Source organism: Erinaceus europaeus, chromosome 1 (genome assembly GCF_950295315.1).
Source record: "Erinaceus europaeus chromosome 1, mEriEur2.1, whole genome shotgun sequence".
Taxonomy (NCBI): Eukaryota; Metazoa; Chordata; class Mammalia; order Eulipotyphla; family Erinaceidae; genus Erinaceus; species Erinaceus europaeus.
This window is the reverse complement of record NC_080162.1, coordinates 116,783,972-116,800,983: the sequence shown is the minus strand read 5'-3', so window position 1 is coordinate 116,800,983 and position 17,012 is coordinate 116,783,972. Positions and strand designations below refer to the sequence as shown.

Below are 17,012 nucleotides of genomic sequence, written 5' to 3'. Positions count from 1 at the left end.
CTGGAGTGTGTATGTCCATTCCTCTGTGCTGGGTGAGACCCTGGGGAAGAGCTAGCTGACTTTGCTAGCTAGCTACCCTTTCCACTGAGGAATAGTCTGGGCTTACTTCCACTTCTTTGCCCCCTCCCCCCAGTCAAACCCAAGGTGATTTTCCTCCAGACTTCTTTTTTTTTTTTAAATATTTTATTTGTTCATGAGAAAGATAGGAGGAGAGAGAGAGAACCAGACATCACTCTGGTACATGTGCAGCCAAGGATTGAACTCAGGACCTCATACTTGAGAGTCCAATGCTTTATCCACTGTGCCACCTCCCAGACTGTTGGTATGCTTTTAAAAACCCCTTCTGTTTCATTTGGTTTAAATCCCCCCTGCCTAACACTATTCTATTTATTTACATAACCACTTCATTCTATTTACATAACCGCTGTTAACAAGCACCACCCTCCCTCCAGGGCATTGGTGGTTCAGTGATAGGATTCTCACCTGCTCCACCCCCTTCTTGTCACACTCTGATTTTCACCAGTCACTTTTCTCTCCACCCTCTCTATGTCACATCCTGTTTCCACCCTACTTGGCAAGTATATATAAAGACAGCATTGTGAGTTTTACGGTACCTTTAGTTTAGTTTAGCTTGGTATAGATTGTGCTGCGTCCTGCATGAATAAAGAGATACTGCCTACAGCTCAACCATGAGTCCCTGGTCGTCTGTTACCCGCCCGTGAAGCCAGCCCAGCAAAAACAACATAACCTGTCGAAAACAACACCAGACCACTTCTTTTTTTTCTTCTTGTTTTTGTATTTATATATTCACTCTTTAAAATAGGGGAGAGTGAAAATTTGGTCCCCCACTACCACCAATTATGCAGTCGAGTTTCCCACATTTGGGGAAATTGCCGGCATCAGCACATCCAGAGTGTAATGGATAAACCTCTCCCTGGGTAAACCACCTTCGTGATCATGGTATCGCCCCTGCCAAATAAGTAGTCCTCCAGTCTTCTTTTAATCCTATTATTATTTTTTTCCCTTTTCTTGTCCTTGTTGTTTTTCATTGTTGTTGTAGTTATTGTTGTTGTTATTGATGTCGTCGTTGTTGGATAGGACAGAGAGAAATGGGGAAGACAGAGAGGGGGAGAGAAAGATAGACACCTGCAGACCTGCTTCACCACCTATGAAGCGACTTTGCTGCAGGTGGGGAGCCGGGGGCTCGAACCGGGATCCATACACCGGTCCTTGGGCTTTGCACCACGTGTGCTTAACCCACTGCGCTACCACTCGACTCCCCTAATTCTATTATTTAAAAAAAAAATTGTTTGGGGCCAGGCGGTGGCACACCTGGTTAAGCACACATGTTACAGTGCGCAAGGAGCTGGGTTCAAACCCTGGTTCCCACCTGCAGGGGGAGGCTTCACAAAGGGTGAAGCAGGGCTGCAGGTGTCTCTCTGTCTCCCCCTCCACTCTCAATTTCTCTCTGTCACTATCCAGTAAATAAAATAAAATAATTTTTAAAAAGAAATTTAAAAATATTTTGTTTATATTTAATGAGAGGTACAGAAAGATCCTGAGAGAGAGACCAGAGCTATTCTCAGCTGTGGTTTATGGTGGGGCTAGGAATTGAACCTGGGACCTCAGAGCCTCAGGCAGGAAGATCATTTGCATAAACATTATGGAGTCTCACCAGCCCATTCCAGTCTTTATTTTTTAAAATAGAACTATTTCTCTTACAGGATTTTTTTTTGCCCTTGGGGGGTATTTATTTATTATTTATTTATTTTTCCTCCAGGGTTATCGATGGGGCTCGGTACCTGCACTACAAATCCACAGCTCCTGGAAGTCATTTTTTTCCCATTTTGTTGCCCTTGTTGTTTATTGTTACTATTCTTTTTTTTTCAACATTTAAAAAAACTTTATTTATTTTCCCTTTTGTTGCCCTTGTTGTTTTTATTGTTGTTGTAGTTATTGTTGTTGTCATCATTGTTAGATAGGACAGAGAGAAGTGGAGAGAGGAGAGGAAGACAGAGAGGGGGAGAAAAGAAAGCCTCTTTCTCATGCCTGAGGCTCCAAAGCCCCAGATACAATCCTCAGCCCCCACCCCTGCACCACCATAAACCAGAGCTGAGCAATGCTGTGGAAGAAAAAAAAGAAAGAAAAAGAAAAACCTCAAAAAAAAAAAAAAAAGTGTAGAGTCCTCATAGACTGAGTCCCCATGAGGGTTTTATTTGCTTGTTTGTTTTTATAGAGCTTAGACCTTGGCCATGGGCACTTTCACTGCTCTGAGGGAGACCTTTTGCGTTCAAAGAGATAGAAAGCAAGACAGAGGGAGACAGAGACACCACAGCACTGGAGCTTCCCCCATGGCATTGTGATACTCCCCTGTGGTGCTGGAGCTCCATCCAGGGCCTCTGCATAAAATAGCTCCTCCAAGGTGAGATTTTTGTCTCAAATCAGTCAACACCCAGACTATAGCATTTCAACCATGTTACACCATAAGAAGAGGGTGAGTGGGGGTGGGGGGTAGATAGCATAATGTTTCTGCAAAGAGGTTCCAGACATTCCAAAGTCTCAGGTTCAATTCCCTGCACCACCATAAACCAGAGCTGAGCATTGCTCTGGTAAAAAAAAAAAAAAAAAAAAAAGTAAAGAGACATTTGAGTGTTTCCTCCCAGTTCTAACAGGCTGTGATTCTGTGTCATTTTGTTTTCTGTTGAGACAGAGGCAAGAGCATTATAGTAGGTGATGTCAAGGATAGAAAACAGTGGGGAGACGGGTGGTAGTACAGTGAGGTTAAGTGCACCTGGCCTGAAGTGGCATAAGTATCCTGGCTCTCCACCTGCAGGGGGGTCACTTCACAAGTGGTGAAACTGGTTTGCAGGCGTCTATCTTTCTCTCCCTCTGTCTTCCCCTCCCCTCTCAGTTTCTCTCTGTCTCTATTCCAACAATAAAAATAAATAAAAATATTTTTTAAAAGAAAGAAAAAAAAAAAGTGCCTCCTGCATTCAAGGTTTGCTCAGCCAGGAATCCACTTTCTTAGCTCCATAATTTTGTTTTCACCTGTTCCTATAGTTTTTGGAGTGAAAACCTGGCCTATTGCTTCAGTTCTCTAGTGGGTCCTTTTTAAAAAAAAAAATCATTGATTTTCTGTTTTATGGTGCTTCTTTCTTGCAAGGGGTGGGTGTGATGACTTCCAAATGTTTCACATGCTAAAGCTAAAACTGGAATTCATCCCTATTTTTATGCTCTGTACCAAAATGTCTTTCCTGACAAACACATCTAGAAGAGCAGGCTGTGCTCACCCAGCAGGTGTGTTTGGAAAAAACTGTTAACGCCACTGGCTTAGACAAACTGAAGGGCTGGGGAGAATACATACCTGCAAACCCCATTTCACATCAGCCAATGTGATCTCATCAGCAACTGGAGTTGATCGACAGAGGGAAGTCTTATAGGTCATGGGTGAGCACAGATAGAAGTTTGTTTTCCAGGGGCCAGGATATAGCCCACTCAGTAAAGTGCACAATTTGCCCTTTGTGAGAATACATGTTTGAGCCCTTGGTCATCACATGGGATGACTTTGCACAGGGGAAGGCTCACAAATGGTGGGGCAGTGCTGTGGTGTCTCTCCTTTTCTCTGTCTCTATCTTTCCCTCTCGCTCACTGCCTCTCCCCCTTTATCTAGGAAAAAGAGAACTGGAGAGATAGCCTATCTCATGCCCAGGTTCAATCCCAGCACCACCATAAGCCAGAGCTGAGTGGTGCTCTGGTAAAAAATTTTAAAATAGGACGAGGGTAGATAGCATAATGGTTATGCAGAGACTCTGATGCCTGAGGCTCCAGAGTCCCAGGTTCAATCCCCTGTACCACTATAAGCCAGAGCTGAGCAGTACTCTGGATATATCTTTCCTAAGGAGCCCAACACACCCATCCAAAAAGATCTGTGTACACATATGTTCTTGGCAGCACAATTTGTAATAGCCGAAACCTGGAAGCAACCCAGGTGTCCAACAACAAATGAGTGGCTGAGCAAATTGTGATATATATACACAATGGAATACTACTCAGCTATAAAAAATGGTGACTTCATCGTTTTCATCTTAACCCCCTAAGCTACCGCCCCACTCCAAATCATAGTTATTTCTGGGGTTCTGTACATGATTCCACTGCTCCTAGCAGGTCCTCTTCCTCTTTTCCTTCCCTTTCTTTTTCTTTCTCGGTTCTTTTTCTCCATTATTGTCAGAAAAGTCACAACACATTTTTGCAGAGCGTGGTGCAAAGCGCAAGGACCGATCCCTGTTTGAGCCCCTGGCTCCCCACCTCCAGGGGAGTCACTTCACAGATGGTGAAGCAGGTCTGTAGGTGTCTATCTTTCTCTCCCCTTCTCTGTCTTCCCTTCCTCTCTCAATTTCTCTTTGTCCTATCCAACAATGAACGATATAAACAACAACAATAACCACAACAAGGCTACAACAACAAGGGCAACAAAAGGGGAAAAAAAGGCCTCCAGGAGCAGTGAATTTATGGTGCAGGCACTGAACCCCAGCAATAACCCTGGAGGCAAAAAGAAAAGAAAAGAAAAGAAAAGAAATAACTCTGATGGCAAATAAAAAGGAGTCACAAAGGGGCAAACACCTTATTTCATTCCCAACTATAGTCAACCAAGAGTGTCTACAGGTGAAAATAGATTCAGTGTCCTTAGTTATTAAGAAGCTGCAAATTAAATGAAAGATGAAGTGGCATTTAGTACTTACACTACTTTGCATCTTTTAGCAAGAGAGAAATGATAAAAGGCAAACAGAGTTGCGCGGAAACATGTACCCTTTGGCGTGACTAACAGTGCCATGAATGAATAGAGTAGACTCTGACAGACATGACTGTCAGAGACAATCAGATGTGTTTTGACTCAGTGATTTCATTACTGGAATATTCTTCCCTAGACAGTAATTCAAGGAAGAACAACCATGTACACAAAGATGTTTTTCTTTATCTTTTCCTTTTTTTTTTCCCCTCCAGGGTTATCACTGGGGCTCAGTGCCTACACTATGAATTGACTGCTCCTGTGGCCATTTTATTTTTTATTTTATTTATTTTTTTTTGATAGGACAGAGAGAAATCGAGAGAGGAGGGGAAGACAGAGGAGGAGAGAAAGATAGACACCTGCAGACCTGCTTCACCACCTGTGAAGTGACCCCCTACAGGTGGGGAGCTGAGGACTCGAAGCCGGTTCCTTGTGTGCAGGTCCTTTTGCTTAATACTGTGTGTATTTAACCAGGTGCACTACTGCCCAGCACTCTCCTTCCAGCATTATTTTTCTTACAGAAAAAAAAAAAGTAAGTAGCCTTCAAGCCCAGGGAATGGTCTCACAAATGTAGTGAGTTACTACAGCAGTTGCCAAAAGTGTAACTTGTCTTCAAATCGCCTCTCTCCCTTGCTTTGAGCCTCTCTCTAGCACACAGGTTCAAGTCACACAGGATCAGGTAGTCTCTGTCTATGTCCCTGGAGTAACAGGGCCCCCTCTCGTGTCCACTTGCTAGAATGTTCTTGAAAAAGCATGCTGTCTAGGTTGCTTGTTTTGCCGTGCCTGCTCTGACCCAAAGAAATACTCTATGAAGAAGGGAGCTGGGGCCTCGGGGAACAGGGGTAAACAGCATAATAGTTATGCAAAGAGACTCTCATGCCTGAGGTTCCAAAGTCCCAGGTTCAATCCCCTACACCACCATAAGCTCTGGTAAAAAAAAAAGGGGGGGGGACTGGGCAGCAGCATCTCCTAGGTACTCATTATTATGCTTGAGGACAGTTTCCAGCCTCAAATCCCCACCTGCAGGGGGCACTTCACAAATGGTACAGCCATGCTGCAGGAATCTCTCCTAGTCCCTCTCTATCTGTAAAAACAGAATGAAAAAGTGGCCACCCAGAATGGTGAACTTGTTGTGCAGGTGTTGTTGCTTCAAGACTCAGAGCCAGCTGATGGAGTCAACAAGAGGCTTTATTAACATGAATGAATGGGCCACAGAAACAGCTCATTCTCTTAAAGAATTCTAGCTCCAAACAAAGGGACGGTCCAGCTTCTATAGGGGCTGCAGGCTGAGAGCAGAAAGCTCATCAATAAAAGCAGAGGCTGCAAGGTTAAGGGGTGGGACTTGTGCCCATTGCTCAGGATCTGGTTGCCTTAGTTACTGTTATCTTTCCAGCATATCTGTGTCTGGAGAAAATTTTAGCCTCAGGACTCGAGTGGGGGGACTTTCTAAAGGCCTCCAGCTATCTGGGGCTTTTCTTTTTTTTTTCCCCTCCCCTATCTGGGGCTTTTCTTCTCCCTAGAGTTTAGTTACTTAACTCTTTCTTTGCCTTAACATTCTCTCTTTTTCTTTTCTATTTCACAGGTACCTAGGCCCAGTGATTACCCTGGTGTCAGAAAGGAGGAAAGAAAGAAAAGAAGGAAGGAAGAAGGGAGGGAAGGGAGAGAGAAAGAAAGAGCTCTAAAAACCAAAAACCCTGGTGTACAAAGTGTGGCTTGCGGATCAGCAGCAGTGCCACCACTAGGGAAATGTTAAAATGAAAAATAAAAATCAGGTTTAATAGAGTAAATTTGGAGCCAGAAGATTGTTCACCTGGCAGAGCAACACTTGGCCAACAGGAGGGTCCTAGATGTCAACTCCTAGTACCACATGGGAGCCCCAAGCACAGAATCAGATCCTCTCTCTCTTTCTCTTTCCTTTTTTTGCCACCAGGTTTATCACTTGGCTCAGTGTTGGCATTTTTTCAATTTTTTTTTCCTTTTAAGTACTTTATTTTTATTTGACAGGACAGAAAGAAATTGAGAGGGAAAGATAGACACCTGCAGCCCTGCTTCACTGCTTATGTGTCCTCCCTACAGATGGGGGGATGGGAAAGGGCTCGAACCCAGATCCTTGCACATAGTGATATGTGCCCTTAACTGAGTGTGCCACTGCCTGGCCCCCTTTTCCCTCTCTTTCTTTCTTCCTCTCTCCCTCTCGTTGTTTCTCTCTATCTAGAGAAAGAATAATGGCCACTGTGAGCGGTGGAGCAGTGCAAGCACCAAACCCCAGCAGTAACCCTGGTAGCCAGTGGATTTTTTCAAATAGAAACACAGAGACAGATAGTGAGGGCAAGATAACTCTGGCACCAAAGCTTCCTCCAGAGGGTGTGTGGGGCGGGTGGAGGTGCAGGGAGAGACGTAACCCTGGGTTACATGCATGGCAAAGCAGGGCTGACAAGATAGCCCAAGTAAGCTATCTTGTCAGCCCAATAGTTAACTGTTTCTTTCTTTTTTTGGTTAATATTTATTTATTTATTCCCTTTTTGTTGCCTTTGTTGTTTTATTGTTGTAGTTATTATTGCTGTTGTTATTGATGTCATCGTTGTTGGATAGGACAGAGAGAAATGGAGAGAAGAGGAGAAGACAGAGAGGGGGAGAGAAAGATGCAGACTACTTCAGACCTGCAGACCTACTTCACCGCCTGTGAAGTGACTCCCCTGCAGGTGGGGAGCTGGGGGCTCAAACTGGAATCCTTACGTGGGTCCTTGTGCTTTGTGCCACCTGCACTTAGCTCACTGCAGTACCACCCGCCTCCCTAGTTAATTGTTTCTAATGAAACATATTCTTCATGTTTTTCCGTGACTATGAGAGGCTCATCTCCATCTTCCTCAAGTCCTTCCTTTGCATGAAGGATGGGGTGCTAACTCAGTGGCAGCTGGCACACTCTGAGGACAGTGTGATGCCATGGCAACTGCTTCCATAAGTAACTTCATGTCATCTCTGCATTTACATCTTTCTCTCAGTCCTGAAGCTGGGGGGGGGGGGGTTAATTTGGAAAGAATAGAAGATGGCATGTGGTTGCTATGCCAACAGCAATGGCCTACTTCCTGATGGGCTTGCATGCCATGAAGGAAGTGATCAGCAAATCATGGAATCAGGTCCCGATGCTTACCAAGCACACTCATCCCAGCCCCTAACCTGGCTGAGGAGATCACTAGGTAGGAGGTAAGACCCCTCTGTTGCAGTCACACCTGCACAAGCTGCTTAGTCTGGCCAACTCCAGGCTCCCAGGGCAGAAGGCAGGATGGGAGACTCTTTAAGGGGATTTGCTTTGGTTGTAAAGAAGTGAAATAGCTCACTTGGATAGCGTACTACTTTGCCATGTGTGTGACCCAGGTTCAAGCCCAGCTCCTACTGCATTTGATGCTGTTGTCTGTCTGTCTCTCTCCCTCTTTATCTTTTTTAAATCTTTTTTAATTTTTTATTTTCTTTATTTATTGGGTAGAGACTGTCAGAAATCTAGAGGGTAAGGGGACATAGAGAAGGAGAAATAGAGATACCTGCAGCCCTGCTTCACTACTCTCAAAGCTTTTCCCTTGCAGGTGGGGACAAGGAACTTGAACCCTGGTCCTTGTGCATTGTAACATATTCACTCAACCAGGTGCACCACGACCCAGCCCCTCCTCTTTCTTTCTCTTTCCTCTCTGCTTTTATCTAAAGAGAAAGAAAGAGAAAAAAGGAAGAAAGAAATTGCTATAACAGATTATGTCAGCCTGGGCAGGGGGCATGGGGACACACACACACACACACACACACACACACACACGTGGTTAAACAACTGGGATCCTTTCTTGTGGCTCTGGAGGCTGGTAATGCAAGACCAAAGTGTCCACACACGGGAGGCTTCTCTTTAGCTTGGAGATGGTTGTTGTCCTCCCCAACCCTCCACCCCTGGGTTCTCATGTTTGCCCCTCTGAGTGTATCTGTGTCTCTCATAATGATTAGGACTCACACTTTTTTTGCCACCAGGATTTTTGTTGTGGCTTCATGCCTACACAAATTCCACCAGTCCCAACAGACGGTTTTATATCTATGATAATCTTTTTTTAGAGGCAGAGAGAGAAGCCACAGCACCAAAGCATCCTTCAACACAACACTGGACAGGCTAGAACCTAGGTTGCGTACATGGCAAAGCAGCCCACTATCCAAGTGAACTATTTTTTGTCAGCCCTTTAAAATGTGTTTTTGTTTTTTTTAACTTATTATTGAGGGTGTGAGAGAGAACCAAAACATCACTCTGGCAAATGCAATGCCAGGGACTGAACTTGGGACCTCATGCTTGAGAGTCCAACACTTTATCTCTGGGGGCACTTCCTGGGTCACTGTATTTACATGTTTATTTATTTTTGCTATCAGGGTTACCACAGGGGCTCAGTGCCTACATGATGCCATGTTCCTAGTGGATTTTTCCCCTCTGTTCATTTCTGTTTGTTACAGGGTGAGAGAGAGAGGGAGAGAAAGACAGGGAGTACCTGCAGTACTGCTCCACCCACTAATGAAGTTTTCATCCTGTGATGGGTACCATGGACTTGAACCAGGGTCTTCAAGTGTGGTCAATATAGGTTCAAGTGAGCCTATTAAGTGAACTATAACTGCCCTCCCATACACACACACTTTTTTTTAATGGAAAGTACAAAAGAGAAGAATTGCTCCTCCACCGCTCATGAAGCTTCCCCTTTGCATGGTCCTCTCACGTAGTGACCAAAAGGCCAAAACCTGGATATTCATACATGGAAAATTGTGCGCTCTACTGGTTGGGCCATCTCTCTCTCTCTTTTTTCCTCCAGGGTCATTGTTGGGGCTTGGTGCCTGCACTACAAATCCATTGCTGCTGGCGGCTATTTTTTTTTCCATTGTTGTTCTTGTTGGATAGGACAGAGAAAAATTGAGAGAGGAGGGGAAGATAGAGAGCAGGAGAAAAAGAAAACATCTGCAGACTTGCTTCATCACTTGTGAAGCGACCCCTCTGCAGGTGAGGAGCTGGGGGCTCAAACTGGAATCCTTGTGCAGGTCCTTAAGCTTTGCGCTATGTGAGATTAACCCAGTGTGCTACTACCTGGCCCCCTAACCATCTCATTTTTAACTTAATCATATCTTTTTTTATTTTTGAAATTTTTTTTGTCATGGTCTGGGAGGTGGTGCAGTGGATAAAGTGTTTGACTCTCAAGCATGAAGTCCTAAGTTTGATACTGACATTGTGTGTACCAGAGTGATTTCTGGTTCTCTTTCTCTCTCTGTTTCTCTCCCCCCCCTTTTTAATAAGTAAACAAATTCTTTTTAATATTTATTTATTCCCTTTTATTGCCCTTATTTTTTTATTTAAGAAAGGAGACATTAACAAAACCATAGGATAAGAGGGGTACAGTTCCATACAATTCCCACCACCCGATCTCCATATCCCATCCCCTCCCCTGATAGCTTTCCCATTCTCTATCCCTCTGGGAGTATGGACCCAGGGTCATTGTGGATTGCAGAAGGTGGAAGGTCTGGCTTCTGTAATTACTTCCCTGCTGAACATGGGCACTGACTGGTCGATCCATACTCCCAGTCTGTCTCTCTCTTTCCCTAGTAGGGTGGGTCTCTGGGGAAGCAGAGCTCCAGGATACATTGGTGGGGTCGTCTGTCCAGAGAAGTCTGGTCAGCATTGTGCTGGCATCTGGAACCTGGTGGCTGAAAAGAGAGTTAACATACAAAGCCAAACAAATTGTTGAACAACCATGGACCTAAAGACTGGAATAGTGCAGATGAGGTGTTGGGAGGTATTCCCTGCAGGCTCTTGTGTATGTCTGCTTTCAGGTATATATTTTTCCCCTAGTTTATGGGCACGTGTGAACATATGCTCTATCTCAGGGGACCTGGACTATATCTAGGTTTGGGGACTTTATTGGGGAGTGGAACACCTGGAATGGAATTAGAGAATACTATGAAAGGAAAGGTCTCACCCGAGTGATGAAACTGAAGGGTTGTCATTCCACACCTGAAGTCTCTGGTCACAGTCTGAAGTGAAGCCTGCTGGGGCAGCACTCATTGTGTTGATTGGGCTGCAATCCGTGGATGCAATATTACTTGATTTGAATTGAGAGCAGCATGCAGGAAAGTGGGCCCCACCCTAAGGTTCCAGGACTGGGGGAAATATAGGCTCTATAGTGGAAATGTGAGGTTCCTGCTGTCTTAGGGTTCAAGAAGACAATGGATAGTTATTGTTATCATCACATTATTTGGTGATTGGGTTAACTTTGAAAAGTCCCTTTGTTAGGGTTTGCTTTATAATACTCAGCATCTTGTATATAGCTGTGCTACCAGTTGCTTCTGTTCTCCCTGGTCTAGGCTTTTGAGAGAGTCAACATATCGAAGACAGCCTATGTATTAAAAAGACTCAGTCTGTGTTTTAAGAGGTTCTAGACATATGATCAATTTTCCCCTCTCATATTAATTAAATAGTGATTTATATGTCTATACTTTAATAGGAGTGTACATAAACACCATACCCACCACCAAAAGACTGTGTCCCATCCCAACCACCCACACCTACCCCCCATCCCTCCGCCACACCGGGAAGCCCAATGGCCACCCTCCCCTTCACCACAGGGTTTTTACTTTGGTGCCCTGCTCTCAATTTAATAAGATCCTGCTTTTAGTTTCCCTTTCTGTTCTTCTTTCTCAACTTCTGTTAATAAGTGGGGATATCCCATACTCATCTTTATCTTTCTGGCTTAGCTGTCTTAACATAATTCCTTCTAGCTCTGTCCAAGATGGGTCAGATAAGGTGGGTTCATTGTTCTTTTTTTTAATATTTATTTTATTTATTTATTCCCTTTTGTTGCCCTTGTTGTTTTATTGTTGTAGTTATTATTGTTGTTGTCGTTGTTGGATAGGACAGAGAGAAATGGAGAGAGGAGGGGAAGACAGAGAGGAGGAGAGAAAGATAGACACCTGCAGACCTGCTTCACCGCCTGTGAAGCAACTCCCCTGCAGGTGGGGAGCCGGGGTTCGAACCGGGATCCTTATGCCAGTCCTTGTGCTTTGCGCCACCTGCACTTAACCCGCTGCGCTACAGCCCGACTCCCATTCATTGTTCTTAATAGCTGCAATTGCCCTTATTTTTTATTGTTGTAGTTATTATTGTTGTTGTTATTGATGATGTTGTTGAATAGGACAGAGAGAAATGGAGAGAGGAGGGGAAGACAGAGAAGAGGAGAGAAAGATAGACACCTACAGACCTGCTTCACCGCTTGTGAAGTGACTCCCCTGCAGGTGGGGGGCCGGGAGCTCTAACCGGGATCCTTATGCGGGTCCCTGCGCTTTGAGCCACTTGCGCTTAACCTGCTGCGCTACTGCCCAACTCCCAAAATCTTTTTTTAAATATTTATTTATTTATTCCCTTTTGTTGCCCTTGTTGTTTTTCAAAATCTTTTTTTTAGTATATTTATTTTTTATTACCACCAGGGTTACTGCTGGAGCTCGGTGCCAGCACTATGAATCCACGGCTCCTGGAGGCCATATATATATTTTTTCATTTTGTTTTTGCTTGACAGGACAGAGACAAATTGAGAGGGAAGGGGAGATAGAAAGGGAGAGAGAGTGGTCCGGGAGGTAGCGCAGTGGTTAAGGAACTAGACTCTCAAGCATGAGGTCCTGAGTTAAATCCCCAGCAGCACATGTACCAGAGTGATGTCTGGCTTTTTCTCTCTCTCCTCCTATCTTTCTCATTAATAAAATAAATAAAATCTTTAAAAAAAAAGAAATAAAGGGAGAGAGAGGGGCTGGGTAGTGGCGCACCTGGTTGAAAGCATGTATTACAATGCGCAAGGACCCAGGTTCGAGCCTCCAGTCCCCACCTGCAGGGGGAAAGCTTTGTGAGTGGTGAAGCAGTGCTGCAGGTCTCTGTCTCTCTGTCTCTCTCTCTGTCTCTCTCTCTCTCTCCACTGTTTCCCTCTTGATTTCTGGCTGTCTCTATCCAATAAATAGATAATTCTAAAAAAAGGGAGAGAGAAAGATAGACACCTGCAGACCTGCTTCACTGCTTGTGAAGCATTCTCCCTGCAGGTGGGGAGCTGGGAATTTGAACCTGGATCCTTGCGTATGGTGATATGTGTGCTTAATTTGGTGTGCCACTGCCTGGCTCCCAAATAAAATCTTTTAAAAATTATTATTATTATTTTTACCAGAGCACTGTTCAGCTCTGGCTTATGGTGGTGCAGGGATGAACCTGGGACTTTGGAGCCTCACGCATGAGAGTCTCTTTGCATAACCATTATGCTATCTACCCCTACCCCAAAAATGATTTATCTATGAGAGTTGGGGAGAGAAGAACCAAAGGATCTGGGGAGACAGCAGGATGGTTCTGCTAAAGACTCTTCATGGTTGAAACTCTGAAGCCCCAGGTTCAATCCTCAGTACCACCAAAGCCAAAGCTCAGCAGTGCTCTGGTCTTTCTCTCTGTGTCTCTCTTTCATTAAAATTAAATAAATATAATTAAAAAAGAAAGAAAAAAACAAAGCACCACTCTGGTACATGCAATACTGGGATTGAACTCAGGACCTCATGCTTGACAACCTCATCCACTGCTCCACCTCCTGGGTTGCTTAATTGCCTCTTTAAAGACACCATCTACAACTACCACGACTCTGAGGGCATGGAGAACACAGTTCCACCTGTCACTTTTAGTCAGTCTGGATTCTCTGTGTGTGAGCCCCTGTGCAGCGTCAGCTCCAAGACATAACAGCCCCCACATGTTCTCCAGCTGTATGGGGGCTAATTCGTTGTTGTTAGATAGGACAGAGAGAAATGGAGAGAGGAGGGGAATACAGAGAGGGGGAGAGAAAGAGAGACACCTGCAGACCTGCTTCACCACTTGTGAAGCAACTCCCCTGCACATGGGGAGCCGGGGTCTCGAACCGGGATCCTTACTCCAGTCCTTGCGCTTTGCACCACTTGCACTTAAGAGTCAATCCTTTCTTACCAGGCATGTTTGCTGGTAACTATTGTGGCACCGTGGTGCCTCCATATGCACAGACCCTGGATGACTGTTGCTGCCACTCTCCTGGGTGTGTGGGAAGCACTGCCAACCACCAGGACAGACTCTTTTCTTTTCTTTCTTCCTTCCTTTCTTTCTTTTTTATATCCAGGGTTATTGCTAGGGCAAGAGCATAAATCCACACTGCTCTTAGCAGTAATTTTTTCCATTTTATTGGACAGAGAGAAATTGAGAGAGGAAGGGAGATAGAGAGGGAGAGAGAAAGAGAGACACCTGCAGACCTGCTTCACCATTATGAAGTGATCTCCCTGCAGGGTGGGAGCGGGATCTTGAACCTGAATCCTCATGCATAGTAATGTATGTGCTTAACCACCCACCCACCCCCCATTTTCTTAATTTTTAATATGGCACCAGAATCACACATGTTCATGGTAACACTGCTTTTCATATGAAGGAAAGAGAATGGAGACATGGAGAGACTGACAAAGGAGAGCTCCAGTCGTTCCAGTTGGTGCCAGGACTCAAACAAGTACCTCATGCATGATGAGACACACACCCTAATGCATGAGAGGGCTCTCAGCACCTGTTCCTTTGATAAGAGAAACTAGAGCAACTGGACGAGCACCACCACTCTGGCTCAAACCTGGGTCATGCACATGGTGAGCTATTTCACCAGCCCTATAAATGCAATTGTTATGCTGTGTTTTCTGGGCTTTTTTTTAAAAAAAATTTTCTTTATTGGGGGATTAATGGTTTATAGTCATCAGTAAAATGCAATAGTTTGTACATGTATAACATTTCCACATAACAATATAAACCCCACTAGGTCTTCTTTCATCATGTTTCAGGACCTGAACCCTTCCCCGCACCCCAGAGTCTTTACTTTGGTGCAATACACCAACTCTAGTCCAAGTTCTGCTTAGTGTTTTCCCTTCTGATCTTGTTTTTCAACTTCTGTCTATGAGTGAGATCATCCCATATTCATCCTTCTGTTTCTGACTTATCTCACTTAACATGATGTCTCCGAGCTCCATCCAAGATGGGGTAAAGGAGGTGAATTTACCATGAACCTAAGACTTTGAAGCCTCGGGAATAAGAGTCTCTTTGCATAATCATTTTGCCATCTACCCCTGTTCACACATTTCTCAGTTTTCCATGTAACAATTCATAGCCCCTCTAGGCCCTCCTCTGCCATCATGTTCCAGGACCTGAGCCCTCCCCCTCAGCCCCACCCCAGAGTCCTTTACTTTGGTGCAATACACCAGACCCAATCCAAGTTCTCCTTTGTGTTTATTGTTCAACCTTTTTAAAAAAAATTGGATTCATTTCATTGAATGCCTTTAAAATTAGATGGAAGGGACTGGGCGGTGGCACAGCAGGTTAAGTGCACGTGATGCAAAGCACAAGAACCAGCATAACGATTCCAGTTCAAGCCCCTAGCTCCCCACCTGCAAGGGGAGTCACTTCACAAGTGGCAAAGCCGGTCTGCAGGTGTCTGTCTTTCTCTCCCCCTCTCTGTTTCCCCTCCTCTCTGGATTCCTCTCTGTCCTATCCAACATCAATGGCAACAATAACAAGGGCAACAAAATAGGGGGAAAAAGGCCTCCAGGAATAGTGGGTTCATAGCACCGAGCCCCAGTAATAACCCTGGAGGCAATATATATATAGCCATGTGCAAGAACCTGGGTTCAAGCCTGGTATCCAGCAGCAGGAGAGTGATGCAGAGAGGGAGAGACAGAGAGAAGGAAAGACGCCTGCAGCATTGCCCAACACTTATGATGCTTCTTCCACCCTGCAGCTAGGAACTGGGGGCTTGAACTTGCATCCTTGTGCATGTTTGATAAAACATGTGCTCTATTGAGTGTATCACACTCACCCCAACAAATAAACCTTTTTAAAATTAAAAAAGAAAAAGTGTAGTGGGCTAGTGAGATAGCTCACTTTGTAGGGCCCTTTCCTTGCCATGTTCAATTAAAGTCCCAGTCCCACATGTGAGTGCCATAGGACAATGGACAGGTCTGGTGTCTCTCCATCTCTCTCATTTTTTTCCTTTTATTGCCCTTGTTGTTTATTGTTATTGCTGTTATTGTTGTTGGATAGGGCAAAGAGAAATGGAGAAGGTAGGGGAAGACAGAGAGGAAGAGAGACCGACACCTGCAGACCTGCTTCACCACTTGTGAAGTGACCCCTCTGCAAGGGAAGCTGGGGGCTCCAACCGGGATTCTTATGCCGGTCCTTCCCGCTTAGTGCCATGAGCGCTTAACCTGCTTTGCTACTCCCGGCCGCCTGTCATTCTTTTGTTTCTGTGTTTGAATGAGAAAGAAGCCTGGGGCCCTTGAGAATTAAAAAAAAAAAAGCAACAAAAAAGTAGCCTACCAAATTGGTATTAAAAAAAAAAAAAGGGAAGTTGGGCGGTGGGTTAAGTGCAGGTGGCAAAGCGCAAGGACCGGAGTAAGGATCCTAGTTCAAGCCCCTGGCTCCCCACCTGCAGGGGGGTCGCCTCACAAGTGGTGAAGCAGGTGTCAGTCTTTGTCTTCCCCTCTCTGTCTTTCCCTCCTCTCTCGATTTCTCTCTGTCCTATCCAACAACAGCAGCAATGACAATGATAAATACAAGGGCAACAAAAATGGGGGAGGGGGGAAATGGCCTCTAGGAGCAGTGGATTCGTAGTGCAGGCATCGAGCCCCAACGATAGCCCTAGAGGCAACAAAACAAAACAACCATAAGGTAGTGCAAGCATTGCCATGCCGGAAGGCCGGGATTCCCAACGGGAAGAGTGGAAGCTTTTACAAGAGGTGAGCAGTGCTTGGTGTTGCCTCTCTCATCTGTCTCTCCCTCTCTGCCTCTCACCCTGTACTAAAAATAAATAAATAGGGAGTCAGGCGGTAGCGCAGCAGGTTAAGCACAAGTGGCGCAAGACGTAAGGACCGGCCTAAAGATCCCGGTTCGAGCCCCTGGCTCCCCACCTGCAGGGGAGTCTCTTCACAAGCGGTGAAACAGGTCTGCAGGTGTCTATCTTTCTCTCCCCCTCTCTGTCTTCCCCTCCTCTCTCCATTTCTCTCTGTCCTATCCAACAATGACGACATCTATAATAACAATAATAACTACAATAAAGTAAGGGCAACAAAAGGGAATAAATAAATATTAAAAACAAAACATTTAAAACTAAATAAATAAAATGAAAATCAGGTGTTGTCATTTTGCAGCTAG

The 17,012-nt window shown here is 44.9% G+C and overlaps 1 non-coding gene across 1 annotated transcript; it reads right to left on the bottom strand.

Annotated features, from left to right (window-relative positions):
• Nucleotides 1–820: 820 nt before the first annotated feature.
• On the bottom strand, nt 821–984 carry LOC132542521 (U1 spliceosomal RNA). Its single transcript, XR_009553527.1, has one exon. It is a non-coding gene; the product is annotated as a U1 spliceosomal RNA (small nuclear RNA).
• Between the last annotated feature and the right edge of the window lie 16,028 nt (nt 985–17,012).